We start from the raw sequence: 17,827 nt of genomic DNA on the forward strand, positions 1-17,827 counted from the left end.
CGTTCACGTAGACGTACTTCGTTGCGAGGGCAACGGATGTCAGCACGACGGCCGAATATCCCTGTTCCGGTCGGGAACGTCGATCCATGTGATGCGCGCGTCCCGGCGACGCGACGTCGACGACGACAACGGCGGCGACGGCGAACGAATCGTATTCCCTGACGCGGCGAAATTGCACGGTCGGGACCCACCTGCAGCGTATATCGACATCGGTTTTACGATGGCAGGAGGTACGGGACCTTTTCGCGAGCTCGTTCGCTTTTATGAAATCGACTATTGTTACGACATGTACGTACTCTATGTACGACCGGTACCGGCCCGTTCGAGGCAACCGGCTGCCAGTCGAAGGAAGGCGAGGGGAGTGTACGAGTGTCCACGCGAGGGAAACTATCGAATATGACGGCGAGAGAGGTGGAAACAGTGAGAACGAGATGTACAGATTGGTACAGAAACGAGAACGACAACGAATAAGGAAGTACATTGATGAAGATGGCGACGAAGTGTAGCTCACTGAAAAGAAAAAGAACAGAGAGGAGATAAATGAAATGATCGAGAAGGATGGGGACGTGTACAAGGTGTCCTGTCTTCCAAAAGTCTTCCAAAATTCGACAAAATTGGAATCAGCTTTTTCACGGTAATGCTACAACGCTAAATATTTTGATAATTAAGCGCTAAAATAAATTTCTGTTGAAATAAAGTGCAGTTAAAAAATAAATTGAAAACGCAATTAAAATTAACTGCAATCCCTTCATTAATTTGCTTCTTTTAATCGAGGTCTTTAATCTGCATCAGTACGAAATAAGCTTGTAACTCTTGGCAGAGTTGAAAGCTCAAGTTTTCATTTTTAAAGCGATAAACATTTTCAGTTCGTCTTCAATTTATTCGCACTTCCTGTTGCTTCTGGGACACCTTGTATATAAATTGAAAACCGACGCCAAAAGCAGATAGAGACGGACAGGGACGAGGAAAGAGGGTAGATTGATAAAGACGGAGACACGTAGTCTATAAGAACCAACGGGCGAGGAAATGAGAAGGGATGTAAAGATGTGGATGGACTTTCTTCCAGGGGACGGAAGGAAGGAAGGAAGAAAGGAAGGCAGAGAAAAGAGAAATTTTCGCGACCGAGAGAAGATGCGGAGGGAGTCTCCACGAGTAGCTGTAGTTACGGCACGGGCGATACGTGAACTGAATAAAAATCCGATGTTGAAAATATGCTTGGGCCAAAACACCCGCCTTTTTCGTATCAGCCGAAAAAAGTCGGCCGACCGTCCGGAATGCGGGATCTTTATTTCATGTTTTTATAGTCTCACTCTCCGCCCGAGTGTCTCGACTCTGTTCGTTTTTTTTTTCTCGGCAAGCTCTGCCGCTGATCCGCCTAGATCCGCACGGTCAACAAGCGCATTAGGATACCGATATGCAAGCATACATATACAAGTATACGACGGATCGTGGATTTTATGACTTCGTGCGATGTGTAAATCCGCGTTACGTCAACCCGAAAGAATTTTGATCCACCCGCTTCACTCGAAAGAAGCATGATACATGGATTTTTGCCACTGAGAGATCGTCTTTACAAGTAAACTCGGAAAAGTGATTGATAAAACAGAATGCGAAATCAGTGTTCTGCGAAGCAAATAAAATCAATTAAAATCGATAACAGACAAATGTGTCGTTTCAAATCAACATTTAGTCAGTTTTTTATAAATTAGAATTATTGAATGCTTTATTTTTAAATATTTGTCGTGATTAAATTTTTTTCAATACTATAATTAATTTTTGTAGTATTTTGCAAGTTTTAAAAGATCGGCGGTCAAGATTAACGATGACGAGTTAAAAAGCGAACTGCTGCCTGTATAAAAGAAATGTTCAATAAAAATAATAGCTAGTATTAATAAATAAAAAAAGTCACTCAAACTAATATCGCAAATACAAATATAAGACTCATAATCTCGGTAGACTATGAATTAATTTCATTTTTGCATATTTTTATTTCAATATTGTAGTGTATTTGTAAATAAACAAGAGAAATGCGTTTCAGCAAATTTATATTTGCATACCAATCATCAAGTTATAATACGCTAAATTATTAAAATTTTTTCATTCAATATTATATTCTCTAAGTCGTAATCAGTGGATTCTCACTGATTCGCAGTGGTATACTTATAACTGTGATAATCAGTGAATATTCACTGTCTTGCAGTAATTTTCACTTCAGAATTAGTGTATAGTCACTGAAAGATCAGTGCATTTATTTCATTAATTGATAATCAGTAAATGATTATAAGTATATCTGAAAGTCAGTGTATTTCCATTGATTTTGTCAAGTTTTTACTGACTGTGATTTAGAGAGAATTTTTGCTATACATATTATTTATCAATAGTGACTAGCTGGATGGAAAAAATGGGAAGAACGACGGTAGACCGCGACACCATATGATTTGTGGATAACAAATACATTTATTAGCATGTCCGTCAGAAACGTCACAGTGTAACGTGAGAAGTTAATAGTTACATACATGACTAATATTTATATATCAAATAAATATTTGTTGTTTACGCGTTTTATATGTGTCATCACACGTTCTATTCGCATGTTATTTACCAATACATTTCTTCTCTCTTTCCCTTATTTTTTCGTAAAAGATAATTATGACAAATTCTTTATATAAAATATCACTTCGCTGCTGGCTGACCATACGGCAGATTCTTTCTACTGAAAGATCTCCCCGATTTTCTCCTTCCGCGTAAGTACATATATAAAATATAAAGAATTTGTCATAATTATCTTTTACGAAAAAAATAAAAATAATAGTATTAAATTTCTCTAGGAAAATTTCTCTTTCCAGGACTTGAAATTTATTTCTTTTTTTTTCACGCGCGCGTATGAATCCATTCCGTTTCCTCACATCGAAAAATACTTACGGTGCTTTCACGGAGTGTCTTGCACGAAACGCTGTAACCCCGAAGAAAATACAGTCTGAAATATAACCGGATTAGTTTTTCTCGGCCTACCGTGAAAATCACTTCGCTGCTGGCTGACCATACGGCAGATTCTTTCTACTGAAAGATCTCCCCGATTTTCTCCCTCCGCGTAAGTACATATATGCAGCCCTTTATATTCTCTCGTTCTCTTTCTAGATTCCCTCCTTTTTACTTTCTATACTCGCGCTTGGAAAAATTCTCTCGCGCGCAGAAAATCGCCGTAAATATTTCGAAAGAAACAGATACAGCCTTTACGTTGCACGGATAATCGGCAGATGGTTATAGCGAGATGGACGAGCGGATGAGGTCGCGCGATCATTCCGGCTTTATGGGAGGCGACGATGGGATAAACTCTCAAGGGATCAAGGGATAAGAACAATTTCCGCGAGGTTTCATGGAACGGAAGAGTGACGCCGGCATCCTGATCCCTACTCTCCGTGACAAGACCGCCGGACCATCTAACTTTTACTTCTTTCCTTTTCTATTCTTTTCCTGGGTCTTAAAAGTATGATGAAAAAAGAACTACATTCCAAAATCACATTTGAATCTAAATGCCAGTATCATTTTTTAATGTGCCCAACTGTAAATAAGCTTTTTATAATCCATAAATATAATATCATAAATTACGTGATAAAAAACATTAAAGCGAGATCATTTAATTTACACATTAATTCAGAGAATCAGAAGACTTCAGAGGGAATCACAAATTTCGATCGCTCGGCTTATAAACACATCATTATCTTTACTCCGTCATCTCTTTCGTTATATTTCTATATTTAAGATTGTTTCCTTCTGTGAAATCCATCTAGCCAAACTAATAAATAATAAAATCAGTGTTAGAACGTATTGTTTCTATTATATGAACATTATTCTTCTATACACATATATTTTGTTCTTGTTTCCTTAAATAAATATTCATAATATGTGTAATATTTTTGAAACAAGGAGATATTACTAATATTCTTCATATTCCACAGCTCTACATCATCATCGCTATTTCTGATTAAGGAAATATTATGTACTTCCGTGTGAAAGCCAAAATAATAACACATGTCAAAATTAACAGATTCACATTTGTTCTGCTCGGACAATTTCATTTCGAAAGTAGCGCGCATCATATCGGTTGCATACATTCGTATCATATCAGAGAATGCATTATAATGCAAATGTAAGCAACATACGTTCCGTATAACTCTCGTGTATTTTAGATTCAGTCCATCCCTCTAGTTAATTCGCGCGCGACCCAGGAAGGCGTAAAACCGACCAGTGCCTAATCACGATTTCAACTACATGTTAACCCTAATAACTTTATTAAGGTATGCTTTTGATAATATTTGTTTAAAAATGATTTGTTAAAAATTATAATTAGATAATTATAAAATAATTATTAATATATATGTATAAATAAAATAAGAACTTTAAAAAATAAAAATAAATTTTTCAACTTCGTTTCATAATAAATTTCACGTTATTTGTTATCTTCCAACGATATGAACGGTCTTAATGGAAAAGGAAAAGTCGCGCAATAGCTTCCGGGCATCACTTCATCGTAAATCCAACCAAGATAACCTGCACACGACTGCAATATGAGCGTATTTACGTTAAATCATTTATCCGGGCTTAAGGGCGGTTCATTTGTCATGAAATAAAAACTCGGTCCGGCAGTTTTATCAAAATAAACCGCAAAACAGTGTGATTTAGCGCGTTTTATAGATACCGCCGGGGCCCTTATTCTCGACGTGAAGAGGAGCAATTAGAGGTAGACGTAAACAGCCGATGATAAATTATACGAAGGGGGAATAGTCCACTAGCCCTCGGACACACTGGGTCAATAGGGACTGTCGAAAGGGTCTTTGTTCCGTGTGCAGCGTGATGTTTACACGCGCCCGCGTATAGGGGCGAGTAGTTCTCGTATACACGACGCGGCGGGTGAAATAATAGCGTATGCAGCAGAGTTCGTGAACCTTGAACTATGTATACGTCAAGAAATTACGAATTATTTGGATGTCCACATTTTTCTGCACAAGGATCTCCAATTTTTTTCTTAATTTTTCTTAATATTTATCATTTTTATCACGCAAATTGTATACGATACAATTAAGTAATCATTGAACATAATGAAAAGTATCTGTTTTATTGAAGCAACTGAAAATTTAACTAAATATACAGATCTGAAAATGATTTTGTTGAGCCATCAAATAATTATGTAAAACGCTCAAGCTGGTTGCGAATTTTTTTGCTTAAGTGTCCTACATAATGATTATATAGAACACTTAAGCATGACGTGCTAGTAAAATTATTTTCAGATATTTTCATGTGATTAATTAATAAAATCAATAAAGTCAAATAATTATTACGCTATGTCTATACAGATCTATGTAAAGTTATAAAAATCCTTTATTTTTTCAAATAGCTTCAGATATAACTTTTTATAAAGATTTCAACGTCAATTTAGTTCGTCGCGCGATTGCAGATGACGCACAAAAATAATGATCAGTTTAATTATTATTAATTGCGGTAAAAAAAACGTGCAGTAATAAAATCGACTATTAAGAACTTCGTTAAAAATAATGAGTAGAAAGTAAGAATAATTAATTTGCATGCACGTGCATCAATCTCCATTCATCGAAAGTGTTTTTAATGAGAACGTGTTCCATACTGCTTCTTGGTGATGCTGCATCATCGTTATTTTTTCGCTCCTCGTAGTCGAGATCTGTTCGGAAACATTGATTCGCGAGCCAGACGACCGGTGGTTTCCGCCAACGTGGCCTGACAATAAACATTGGAGTTGCTCGGCGGATGCTTTTACGCGAACACATACCAAGAACAATAGTATCTGCGCCCAAGAACAATAGTATTGACTCGAATTTCCTTCAATCTTCATTCCGCTGCACGTCTTATCTAATCAGAGCTTTGTTGCCGCTCTATTCGTTAGTTTATCGACTCATCGGAAATTGCGTGTAAAAATCCTCACAGGCCATTAGTGGTTAACGATTGTCGAACGAACGAAAATTGATGTGGAAAAACGTAAATACAAAATGAAAAAATATACGTTTTTCATTTTCGTATATATTTATTATAAAAATAGAAAATCTTTATTGTAAGTTTTGAGCGTTTTATATTTTGAACAAAGTCACAAAAATTGTAGAAACTTATCAAGCCTTTGGATTTCAATGATATTATAGTAATTTTTAATGTTACGTTACGGATCTTTTTAATCTGTATCGAACGAATATATCAGGAACATTAATAAATGCTCGATAGAGCGGCTGCACGTTCGGACAATGCAAATGGCTTAACTTAGCGAATTTATCCTGAAAGAATAATCTGCACGGCGGCACCAGATCGCAAATGGTTAATATCGGATCTAGTATCGGTTGCAGCTGCTCGGAAAAGCCGTATGAAACACGCGTGAAACACGATACCGACCGCTTCAGCCCCAAAATTGTGTTCAATATCGTGATATATACCCGCTCGTTGCGTCTCTATTTCTTTGACTCTGGAGACTTAACGACGCGATTGTAATACTGAAAAATCCACGGATTAGTATCTTTGTCGCGCGCACAAAGAGTTTGTTTTGTAAAAAGTAAAGGGATCCCTGAAAGTTGAGAGGATTTTCTCGGTTATTGCCTCTTGACACAAACACAATCAAACAAGTAGCTAACTTTGATAGAAAACACAAATATCATCACGGGGGTACAAATGCTATGTAACTTTAAAGTAAATTTATATATAAATCTATACGTTCAAATCAATGACGATAATTAAGTGAAATAGATCGGAAGAATTAAATCAGGTCAGTTTTTTATTAGCAAACATCAGAAGCGACTATTAACGAACTTTGTCACGAATGTCACGATGAATTTATTGCGGGTAAACAGCACATTAATTTATTAAGCTTTCTCGTTAATAAAGATACTGTGAATACATTTACTGAGTTTAATAAGTAAATTTACCTTTTACCTTCCCAATTTTAGGCACCAGGTTTTGAAATACACGAGTACCGTGCTAAGGAAAAGAAAGTGAGTAAATAACTTTGACTGCTAATACTCAGAAGACGAGGAGCACTCGCAGATAAGAAGGTAAACAAAGATACGGTTCACGGATCTGAACAGAGTCCAAGATGCACACCTGTAAACAGCATCTCGATCCTTGCAACCGCAACATAGTAACTACGTCGAGTTTACACGAAGCTAATAGAGGGAGGCAAACCAAGCAGTCTAGTGATATATTAAACATCAACTTATTTAAAATCAAAGCGAATTGCGAAGCAAGTTAAATTATCATTAAAGTGCAAATAATTATTAATATATTCCACTTTCATATTTATCAACATATTTATCAACATATACAAAACTTTTCTTCAAAAAGTATAATTATTCGGGACACGTACACAAAAGTAAATAATTTTTAAATAATTTTTGTATAAAAGTAAATAATTTTTAATAAAGAGTAAATAGGAAAAATCAAATATTGCAAAAAGACATTTTTTGTATTTCGTACAAAAATGTCTTCCTAAAAAAACTTGTCTTGGTTGCATATAATATGATTCGACGTCTAAACTCTATTCCAAATCTATTTTTTTAAATAAGTATTTTCTTAGAAAAATAATTTTTAAATAAAAACAGACGTTCGTGCATTAATTTTAAATAAAAAATAGAATATTTACTGAATGAAGCTTGATCTTAAATAAATCATGTTTATATACATTAATTTATATTTTCCTATTATTGTATATGTTACAAAGCAACATGAGCCTAGGTCAAGCAACCTGACGAAGGGTATCCATTGTATCCAACCCTATTTAAATTTTTATACACTTCAGCAAAACCGTACTTTTCGTATACTGTCTGCGTACAAATCCTATGTTTAAGAATTAAAGTTCATTCGTTGCAACTAAACAACGCCATGAAGTTTAGTTTTATAATATTGAAAATCTAGTTTGATCGCTACCCAAGCTCGAAACGTGAAACAAGTTGTAAATTTTTAACTGTTAACCGGGGAACTGAAGAAAAAGGAAGGTCTATTGTTCCACGGCTCCAATGAATTCTGTAAAGCTCGGCAGTCTCATGGGCCTTGAATGTTTCAAGAGCGGTGGATACAGATCGGACCTGCGGTTGCTGGCGTGACACTAGCAATTCATCCGACCGTGGAAGGACGCGAAACATCGCGCGTGCGGATTTAACGGATGACGATTATGGCTGCCGCGCTTTTTCCGTATATCTGCGGATTTATGAGCGGGCAATGTCGGTGTCTGAGGTATAAGGCGGATTCGTTATATCGATATTTTTATCGATGCTCGAGACGGGGAAGAGCAAGAGGTTGCTCCCGATAATGGCGCGCGATGGAGTCCGGACATTGGGTCGGGCGTGAGCTGAATCTCCTTTTGAACACGGTTGAGGCGGTACGATGAAATTTGCACGGGCACGATCGCGCGAATTCACGAATTCGCGCGCGCTTTTAACACGTTCGCGACCGATTTGAATGCCCAAACGGATTTAGACCGCCACGTGTTTCCAATCGTCAAAATCGCGGACGCTCTAATCCGGAACATTTTTGAAAATCACGGACCAATTGTTATCCTATGCACATCAATTGAATAAATCAAGCGCTGATTTTTGCGTACAGCTATCGGTTATTTATCGTCACTGAAGATAAAAAATCAGTAATTTGCCAGAGTTATTTTTGTTTTTGTATGTGTACATTTATGTTGAATTTTTCTGAAAAATCTTTTTAAGTAATTTTTTAATTAAATTCTTTTAAATAAAAATTGATTGAAAAATAGTCAATGTTCATATATATAACTGTAAATATTTGTTTTGAAATCCTGTTTGAAATAAATATTAAAATTCCAATAATGTTAGCATAATGTTGAAACAATCAAAATAATCAAATTTAAATTATTGATGCCATTTGCGTAAATCACATTGATGGTACAAAAAAGTAATGCTAATTTATAATAAACATTACAATTGTATTAAAATCTAAAATGTATATTTGAAAGATTTGCTACATATCTCATTCGCTTGATATTTTACTGTTTACGTAAATCGTTCCTCTTTTTTTGCTGCACTTTAATGCCTTGACAGGTCCCAGGTGAATTTCGTTATTCCCGAAAAGGATGACATACTAACGTTACCATCAATTCATGCAAGCTTTTATGAGCCAACGCGGCTTACGTGTTTTACAGTGTCCAATCAAGGATGATGTTTCCTCAAGATTGAAAAAATGTTTGCTAACAAAGTCAAGTTTTATAAATTTTTTTTCGATAATGACGCAAATTAATCGATGAGAAAGTTTTGTACACAAAATAGCTATAAAATATTTCTGCAGAAGTTCATTGTAATGACACAATAATGCATTATGCATGTGCTCCGTACTATTTGATATATTAACTCGTTCGTTATAATTATTAAATTTTATTACAGTTGATAATATTATAAATGCATTTCTGAGATCTTGTTACCGCGTTGGGAGCGTATGTATATATATGTATATATTTAAATGTTAAAATATATGCGGGATTTTGTTCACTCGATTCAACGTGCTTTGTTTATCGTTCCGTCGAGATTTCGCACGAAATAGCAATGGTTAGCAGTAAATACGCTACAGAAATGTCGATGGTAATCTCTAGAGGCAAATCATGAAATCACTATGATTGTGTGACGGAATGCCCGATGGGATTTTTTGGAGAGGTTAATGCCAGTGCGTTTTGTAATTTGACACCGCAATTTACTAACATTTTTATGGCACTTAAAATATGTGAAATTTTTGAATATTATTGCCATTATAAATTGCCATAGAAATATACGTATGTAATCTTTTTTCAATTTTAATAGTTAAATAAGATATACTGTTCAGCAAAGAATTCAATTTGTTAGAATAAATTAACGTTTATTACTATTTATAATTTATTCCTATTTTTCAATTTTCTTTAACATCGTATGTACGTAACAGAATCTTAAACTAAGCTTCTCTACATTTTTTAAAGAAAGAAGTCATAAAATAAAGTTTAGCATCACTTTATCATATAAAATTTCTTATTGTGTATTTTATTGTCGGATATTTATCACTAAATATAAATTCCTACGAAAAAATTTGCTGACATGCTTTATACAATATAACAAACATTTCAGACAGATTAAAAAAAATATATACATTTATAATTAAGAAGAAAAAAGAGAAAGAAAATCGATATGGTAATTCGTAAAGAAACGGGAGTAGCAGAACGAGATCGTTCTATTAGTCTGATAAGTGGCGAGCCTAACATTCGAAAGTCGAGAGATTTAGAATGGCCCTCTTCGTAGAGTTCGTATAGTCCCACGTTTTCACTCCCCGATCCTCTCTATCCCCCGCATTCACAGGATAAGGTGAGATCTCTTATTTTCTCGAGGCGTAAATCACGCGACAGACATTCCAGTTTGTACGAGAGGACTAACGCGCACGAGAAAGGGAGAGAGAAAAGGATTGTAGGAGAAGAGATAGAGCGCGACCGAGCGACTCTGGAGTAATCGCTGGAAGGGTGGTGCAAAGAGTTGCGCGAGACAGGGACAGGGGGACCAAGACGATTTGCATATCTCACGACAGGAATAATCGATGCCACTTAACGTAGTCTCTCTCGTTCTGTCACTCTTTCTCTCTTTCTCTTTAGTTGCAACGGACTAAGCCCGGAGATCGCCTTTGAGGCTCCAGCAGGCAGCAATAAACCAGGAACGAGGCGGGCACGCCATGTCGTTTAAATGATAAGCAGCCAAGTGGATACAACGTAACGATCGCGAGAATAAATTCGATCAGAAAATAAAAGGGACGTTCGCTGACAGCCATGAAACTGTGCCGATTTAACTTCAATAAATAGATATTGTACATTAATGTATCCAGTTTTCACGAAGATATGTATTTTCACGAAGATATAATTACTATTATTCATAAGCTGGAAACAGCAGCTTGTCCTCTTTTCAGCAAACCAAGCAGCTCGTAAATATATTAAACATACAAGTCACATATTAAACATGAATTTGCCACATTAATAATGTGATATGCAATTAATGGTATCAAAATCGAAACATCTACTCGTTACTTCCGAGCCGAAGTAGAAAAACTGGAATTAAACCGACGATAAGAGAAACGATGTAAAATTTAGAAAAATAACAAAGGGCAACTACAAAAAAACAAAGTAGAGTTCCGGAGAATCGGAAGGAATCTAAAAACTATGTGGATACCGCATACTACCCGATACGACAACGGCACATTGACGCCTCCGAGCACGTTTACGCGATATTTTGCTGAAAATTAAATTCATAAGACGAGACGCCAATCGCGTATTCATTGGGCACATCGCCAGGTAGGGTGAAGGGGGAGAACGTTTTTGTTTTTCTGACCTGCCTCTTAATAATCACATCCAGCGCAACGGTCGATGCAGAATTTGTATTCTGCAGATATGATACGACGCCTTCAAGAATTCGTGAGAGAGATTCAGGTATATACTGGTCACACAGAATAAATTATTATTAATTTTTGTAATATATTGTCGAATGTACTGTTCAGATATTTCAGCACTAAAAAAAAGTTATTACCTTGATTAAATTTGTCAACTGGACAAATTTCTCCTCAAATGCTTATGTATCTAAAGTTAAATTTAATGAATATTTAATTTTATAACGATAATTGTTTATTCTTAAGTACATAAATATTTGAATTAAGAAAATTTAGTCTAATCGAAGCATTTAATCAAGTTGATAACTTTATTCCAATGTAGAAGTTATTTGCTGAAATCGATAATAGCTAAGTTTAAACACAAAGACAATAGCACTTTAAATAGAAATTTTTGGGAAATGTTAAACAAAGATGCTGTCGTAAGCTTTATAAATAAAATTGAAAATTTTTAATAAAATGTAAATGTAATAGTTTTAAATTGTAGAATAATGCTGTAATCTCTAAAATCTTGAGAAGAAATTTAATAAACTATTTTTAACGACTGATACAAAAGCCGGTTAATATCCGCCATCCCGATACAGTTTAAATACGTTTTATTATAACTATTTTACGTGAATATTGCGTCATATTTATATATTAATAATATGCAAAAGAGATATTTTGGTAGAAAATTACTAAAAAGGATTATTCATGCATTAAAAAGAATGTACACAGGTATACAAAGTTGTGCACATAGAGATATTAAAACATTATCGATTCTGTTCCTCGTCAAAAACAATCTGGATAAAAAAAAATACTGGTATGAAAAAAAAACTGGTGAAACTTATCCATAAAGTTTTTGCTTCTACAAACTTGTCACACAACTTATCCGGTGAAATTAATGATGCCATTGCATTAGCACACGCAAAATAATAACACAAAACTTTTTCTGATACACGTATACGTGCATCGCCATCGGTATTTCATATTCCTCATATAAGCTGAATATTATAACTATCTATGTTACATTTTTTAAAACTGCAAAATTTAGCACGTCAGAATACAAATGTCTGAATATTCACAATGTTTTCCCCACTATTATTTTATGGTTAAATATTCAAAGTACTCAACATTTTCATTTTAATAGCTATCGTAATATTTTGTCGTTATTACAATGCTTACAAATGCGTATAATATGCGTATAATATTTTAATATTAATTGCTAGCAAAGCGAAAGGAAACACTTAAAAGTTTACGTTATAGATATACGTCTCGTGAATTCCGTTGAACCGTCACGTGAATCTGTATCATCGGATTAAATAACTTTTGAAAGACGAGATTTGTAGAAACTAAACAATAAATTTTTAGCGGCCAGAATTATTTTTGTTCTAATAAATAAGCATGCTTTGCATTAATATCGCTGCGTACGTTTGTGCGTTATTGCTAATTGCGTCAGACTATTAATTAAACATGCCATTAAAATTATTTAATTATACATATAATCACATTTGTAATTTATCAATAATTATAATTACTGATAAGCTATCAATGCTGGAATTTATTTTCGACGATTACTGCATTGCCATGATTGCATTACATACTGAAGTAGCTCTTAGCGTACAAACAGAATCATATATTTCTCTCTTTTTCAATTAATTATTATGTTTTTATCCGAGGTAATCACGCTCTGATTATAGGGCTTTACTGGCATTCAAATGCCCAAGGAATAATCCACGCATTTGTTGTGGCGAATTCTTCAAATTTTCATGCACAATGCTAATTCAAATTACCTCAGAGAGGAATTGTCGAGATATTCTAAAAGGTCGAATTTGGTATGTCAAAATCCGAAGAGAAACTTTCGTAAAACTTGAAGCTCTTAAACTTTTCACGACGTCTTCGCAATCTATTTGAATAGTGATAGTTTGGTGAGGATTCATGCGAAAGGAGATTGAAACTTACTTGTGTATATACGTTTCAGTACGGTTAATGTATAATAATTACACACAAAAAAGGTAGCTACAATATATGGCAATATCATGAATATTATAATGAATCTGATGCGGATAAAAAGAAATAAAAATAAAGCAAATTGCAACGTTTCATAACAGAAGCTTTTGTGAAGTTATTGCATTTGTTGCAATGAGATTTCCACAATGCATCGAGATAAAAGAATAATAAAAAAAGGGAGAGAAACACAATAAATAAATGTTACGTCGTGGTAATAGTTCCGGGGGTTTTGCTTCTCGGGTGCGCACAAGCGCTTTGGAAATGCTCAAATAGTTATGTAACACAAAACAAGGTTAACTCTCGAAATAAAAGCTTCAAAATCCTTAGTCCGACGTATATGGATACTACGATAACATAAAATTCAACGACCGTAAGAGTGGCTCTGCCTTCAGAGATAACGTCTACATTTAGATTTAAAGCGTTGTAACACAAAAAGCTAATACCAATAGAATTGCCTTCACAATATCCGTACGGAAAAGGAAGAAAATTCTTGATGTTTTAGAAATTTCTAATATAATATTCGTAATAAGTTCGCTTAATCGACAAAAATAATTCCGGTTGGTAAAGGCCAAGGTAAAAGCTATGTTGAAATTTTTCCTTTCAAAGAATTAATCTGGAGTGCAACAAGGAATACACATTTTGATGTAGCAAAATCGTGTTTACATATATATATTTAAAAATAGTTTTGTTAAATCACTAAAATAATTATGTATAACGCTCAAACTGGTTGCTAGAATATAAAAATTTGCAGTATTGTTTAAGTTTGAACAATACGGACATTCACGTTTGAACGTCTTACATAATAATTACTTTGATAGTCGGACAAAAAAACTTCGGATCTGTATTTAGATAAATTTGCAGACATTTTAGCAAAATTGATTTTTCTCCTTGCAAATGTCAAATTATAGTTCATCTTGCATTAAAGAACTTTTCATAGTAAACACGGTTTTTTTATCGCGCGATGTCAATTTTGAATGATACGCGATATGTTTAGCACGACATTTCGAATTCACCCACGTATGCTTAACGTTGTGGAATAGTTTGCCATGAGTCCGGATTTATCCGACAGTTCTATTTTTTCCCCGTGGATTTATTTTTCAACCACGTCAAGATAATTCCGTCCGTGTTACATTAAGATAATCTAAAACCTGGAAATAGATCAAGTCTAACGGCATAATAGACCCCGGGCTATAAGACCGCCTATATGACGCTTCCGCCGAAACTGTGACAACAGCTTCGCTCAGGCAATTTAAATTTTACAGCTAGTCTTGACATGCAAGCCCCGGCCATTATGCATGCCGGCCGTACACGCCGGGTTTTTCTGTTAAATGTGTCCTCCCCGCGTTCGCGAATTGCAAAATTCAATTCGGCTTTACTCCCCCGTTGCCCGTTATCCACACGCAAGTACATTTCATGATGAATATTTCACGGCTTGTGCATTGATATTTTATCACGCTCCTCTTAACGGCCTCTGGTAATTACATTTCACAAAGCATTTCAAGCATCATCGGAGAAGATTTTAAAACGTCCGCTCGCCTTCTACGTGATCGGAACGCCGACGAGACGTTTGAAATGTTAAAGATATAATGGTATTACATGATTAATATTCTCTTCAATTTGCTTAGCTCTACTGTAATACGAAAATGCAAAATTTCCTTAAGAACAACTCGTACCTGATGAGAAGCAAAATTTGTTCTTCCTCCACGACCATTAAAGTTTGAATTAGATTTACAACATATAGTTTCAAGAAATATAGTGAAATGATACGATAGTATTTTTTTACTTAGTACGAACTTTTTTAAACTTTAAGTCTATATACATGTCTTTTTTTTGCTAACCTTTTTTTAAAAGAGAATTTCAGAGGAGAACACGGAGGCGCAGGTTCGCGTGGGGAAAATATCTTTTATTTCCGTTTATCCGGCATTCAGATTCTTATCCTGCCGCGTCGCTTCTCGCGGGCAAGTTTGGTTAAATTACAACATTTCGGGAAATGCTCGCGTGCTGTGCGAAGGCATCGAACGATCTGAGTTTCAGAACAAGGTAGTTTATTTCAAGAGATTAGGACTTACGCAGTCGCGATACTTCTATTTCTTTTCTTTTTTTTTACTTCAATCTCTCGATTCGGATCTCTCCGCCGTAATAAACAATTACACGCCGTTCGCGAGGGATCCGAAGGATCAAGGTGCCTTGCGCGGGTTTTAATAGTTAACTTCAGGCGATATTAAATTTATCTTTGGAAAGTAGAATCATCGTTACGTGCGGTAATCAAGCGTGTTTCAGTATCGCGTGTGCAGTTTATATGCAGATAGGTACTCGGGGCGGACGATGCACGTTCACAGTGAATTCCGCCATTGACACACCAGCAAGACGACACGGTTACTCATTACGTATACTTAATTAGAAAACTTCGGCACCGCTACATAGCACAGGAATAAATCATGGCGCGCGGCGTCTGGCCAAGCTCGCTGCGCGCAACTGCACCACGCAATAATATGCACCAAAGTGATAAAGGACTATAATATGATAAACGATGTGAGAAGGAGGCATTCCTTATAATCTGTTTACTTTCCCGTTTATCTTGTATTAATAAACGGCAAGGATAACCGGAAGTTAAATACTTTTTGTCTACCATACTTAAATTTTCGTGTTTATATTACAATTTATATTACAACTTCAATTTCTATATATTTTTTTACATTAAATATAAAATAAAATATAAAATGAAATATAAATACGATGTGTTTTTTAATATGTACGTTAATATTTGAGAGATTAATATACTTTAATTTTCGAAATATAATTTAGTAAAACACCAACAGATTAAAGATTAATTTTGAAAGATCTAAAATATTTCTTAACAGATGACACCAGATTTTACTTGTCAAACATTTACGATCAATTATTCTTATTTTTCTTGATTTTTCAGCTTAGTTGTGATTTATTTCAACTTTGTCAATTTTATCTAAAAAGCGATCATTACCGTGTATCAGGAAAATTTCTCATCGAGAGAAAGCTCCGAGAGAAGTTGATTTATTACTGACGGCGTTGAAATTTAAGTTTTATTGGAAGAAACGAACGTACTAGATGGTAACGATAACGTGACAAAGGCGTCAAATTGTAAATCATCAGGCAAGCTCATAAGCCCGGAGGAACTTTACTTAGTTATTCGTCGTAACGTTCAAAGTTCAGTATTACAACACTCGGCGAAAAATAACATACAATCCGAAATAAATGTTAAATCTTTTGTAAGCAATATAGCTGCTATTATAAATATTTTATATTTTGATGATACATATAATATTTATAATAATTATTAGAATGTCACAAACAAAAAAATTTATACTCGTGCTGAGAAAAGCAGTTTCTTATTTTTTAAATTTCTTTTTTTAATTAATAATTATCGCTGCAAAGAATATCTCCTTGACGAATAGTCTCAAAATATTCTCATTGTTTTCATTTGAAATAAGTAACTTTTAAAATAAACTTCTGTGTACACACAGAAAAATGTGTATTTGAATTAAATAAGTATCACTTATTTTTAATAATTTATAAGGTTACATATCTGTAAAACTATTGTAAGTTCATCATAAGTAATAAAATTGAAAATATATTCTAAATCCTAGTAATTTAATATTTCAATTAAGAATATTAAATCAAAATAAAAATTCAAATAAAATTTACTTATTACTTTGATTCTTCTTCAATTCAACTTATAATATTCTTTAAGAAAGTATAAATTCTTTTTTTAAATACACAATAATAAGTTTTACAAAAATTTATGATAAGTATGTTTTATGACTATTATCAAGAAAATATTCTTTATAAAGATAACCATTACTTATTAAGAAAAAAATGTTAATTGAATAGGAAACCGCTTTTCTAACAGTAGAATAAATATTTTTCTGCGTGTAATACATAAATAAATAAAAATATTTTTATATTTTTATATATATACATGTCACATTTACATGACAAATTAAAACGCGAAACTTGTCGCGTAGTAAACGACTGATATTCAGCAAGTGATAAATAGCTAAGTAAATAATAAATTACTCACCATTTCTCCACGGTTCTCCTCATCGTTGTCCGATGCTTTCCACGCCATCTCTTCCTCGTCTCTCGTTTCTCCACGGCAGCTTCCTCGTTGGGACACTCACTGGAAAATCAACTTACGATCACTGATATCGCAATGTGACGATCGCGCGATACTTTGTACACGGCACTCCCGACGTTAATCGCGACGTGTTTTATGATATATTATAACGAAATAATACCGTGTGAACAAACGAGCCAAAGAAGCCGCGAGATTTACTCGTCGACGTATTTTTCCTCTCGTCTCTCCGTGACGCTTTTTCGTTGGTCATTCGTTCACGCACACTCGCGCAAGTTATGATACCAAGTACCGAAACATAATTGACTAAAATCG

At 34.6% G+C, this 17,827-nt stretch overlaps 1 protein-coding gene across 4 annotated transcripts in view; it reads right to left on the reverse strand.

Annotated features, from left to right (window-relative positions):
- Positions 1-17,827, reverse strand: part of LOC105835071 (neural cell adhesion molecule 2) — a 237,225-nt gene that overhangs the window by 143,342 nt on the left and 76,056 nt on the right. For all 4 annotated transcript variants that reach the window (XM_036289629.1, XM_036289628.1, XM_036289630.1 and 1 more), the window contains one exon: positions 17,459-17,557. The gene's annotated coding sequence lies outside the window, so the exon portion shown is untranslated. The remainder of the gene's footprint in view (positions 1-17,458; positions 17,558-17,827) is intronic.

The sequence above is a fragment of the Monomorium pharaonis genome, chromosome 7, assembly GCF_013373865.1.
Source record: "Monomorium pharaonis isolate MP-MQ-018 chromosome 7, ASM1337386v2, whole genome shotgun sequence".
In the NCBI taxonomy this organism is placed as follows: Eukaryota; Metazoa; Arthropoda; class Insecta; order Hymenoptera; family Formicidae; genus Monomorium; species Monomorium pharaonis.